The sequence below is a fragment of the Nannospalax galili genome, unplaced genomic scaffold, assembly GCF_000622305.1.
Source record: "Nannospalax galili isolate Female #2095 unplaced genomic scaffold, S.galili_v1.0 scaffold1054, whole genome shotgun sequence".
NCBI classification, from domain to species: Eukaryota; Metazoa; Chordata; class Mammalia; order Rodentia; family Spalacidae; genus Nannospalax; species Nannospalax galili.
Genome location: NW_008335006.1, coordinates 79,911 through 81,935, shown reverse-complemented (window position 1 = coordinate 81,935; position 2,025 = coordinate 79,911). Strand labels below are relative to the sequence as shown.

The following is a 2,025-nucleotide window of genomic DNA, read 5'->3' as shown; positions in this document are numbered from 1 at the left end:
ATCAGATTTTCTGGAATTGACGTTACTGACAGTTGTTAGTCACTATGTGGGTGTTGGGAACTGAACCCAGGTCCTCTGCAAAAGTAGCCAATGCTCTTTACTGCTGAGTCATCTCTCCAGCCCTGCGGCAAGCCCTTTACTGACTGAGCTATGTACCCAGCCTTAATTTACTGGAATTTTGATGTAGGGATCCTGTTGTTCAATACCTAGATCTTAAAAAACTCTCTCATGTGTTTCTGATGCCCACATACTCTGATCTTTTTTTTTTTTTTTTTTTCTTATTGAATTTCTCACAGAACCTCTCAAAGTGGCATAACCAGTGCTAGGCAAGTGAAAATTTAACCCATCACCAAGTGAAAATAAGAAAGGTGTCCATGGTAACTGCTACTCAGTGGGGAAGGAGGGGTTATGTCAAGGGGATTGTCACCTTGATGTGACATGGGAGAGGGGACAATTTTCTTAACTATTATCTTTAGGCCACAGAGCAGCCACAGCTACACATGGCCTTCTGGCTCCGGGTCTTCCCCTTGCTTGGCTCAGCCATGGCCTCTTGGGCCCTCCGGATTTCATGGACAAGCAGAGCAAAGACTTCTCCACACCTTGCTGTGGTCTTCGCTGAGGGCTTTACAAAGGGAGCTCCCCACCTGTGGGCAAGGCCTGCAGCAGCATGAGCATCTCTGGCAGTGATCACCAGATCACACTGTTGCACACCAGGACCAGGGGCTGCTCGTGCTGAGGGGCTCAGCCGGACCACATCTGCTGCAGCTAATCCAGAGATGTAGGGTCATTGAGAACAAAGACACCCAGCACACCACCACCAGCTGCCAAACACTGGTCATGCAAGGCCCTGTGAATATCCTGCCTAGCCATGTCTAGCACATTCAGAATGTAGCGCTCATTATCCAAGGCCACCTACTTCCAGTAGGAATCCGGGATAGTGGGGTCACAGTCCTTCACGAAGCAGTGGTGGGTCATCTGGATAGCAAGCACACTCTTACCCACACCACTTGTGCCCACCACTACTGCCTTGTACTCTGGCAGCTGCCTGCCAACATCTTTGAATATGCATCAAGCCTCATGGTTTTCCTCTGCAGATCTGGTGCTCTGTGGGCTGGTGCCCAGGTCCAAGATGTTAGACTTTTTTGGCAATGCCATACCTCAATAGGCAACTCAAGGAAGTAATGTAAACAACAGGTCCTGTGTCCTGGGAGTGGCAGTCCACAGTGGGGCAGCTGGCGGTCGCTGTGGGACTGTAAGCGGCTTGGACCCCCATACTCTGATCATGAAATGATTTACATGGCATACAGTAACATGTGTGACAATGGTTTGCTGGAAATTTTGAAACGCAAGGTAAAGCTGTGATATAAACTGACCTGTAAACAAGTGAGAGGCCAATGTAGTGGGCTCCCTTCCTAAGTGACTCTGAAGCCCCTCTTTAAGCAGGGGGTTGTTTCTGTAAGATTTGCCTACATAAGAAAATTAAGTAGTTTTTTCTGATTAGGAAACTGATATTTTACATAAGCAATTCCCAATACCTAGATTAGGAGTCAGCCAATACTTGAATTCCAGCCTTGGCCCAGACAGTGTCAAGCTATACGTCTTAGTACCTGCATTTGTGTGACAGCAACATTGTTGCCTGCTTATTCAGCAGGGTGATTGGAGTAACCTCGTAGGAGATGCTAAAATGCTCTGGAAGTAATGAAGGCAATTATGCCCATGGTATCTCTAGAATTTACTTAAATTTTTTCATAGGGTCTCATTATATAGCTCAGACTGGCCTCAAACTCAAGGTAATCCTCCTGCCTTAACCTTTTCTTTTAAAATATTAAAATAGTACAGGAAAAAGAAGCCTTTCTGCCAAATTGTCCCACTACCCCACTTCCTGCTTTTGCCCATGAACATTCATATATATATATATATTTGCTTAGCTTTTTGTTTTGCTATCCTTGAAGATATCTTAGGAGTCTTTCCAAGTCATGAGGATCTATATAGTATTTTAAAATGCTAGATAGTATTCTAAAATAT

The 2,025-nt window shown here is 45.3% G+C and overlaps 1 pseudogene; it reads right to left on the bottom strand.

Annotated features, from left to right (window-relative positions):
* Positions 1-472: 472 nt before the first annotated feature.
* On the bottom strand, positions 473-1,155 carry LOC103731347 (annotated as a pseudogene).
* Between the last annotated feature and the right edge of the window lie 870 nt (positions 1,156-2,025).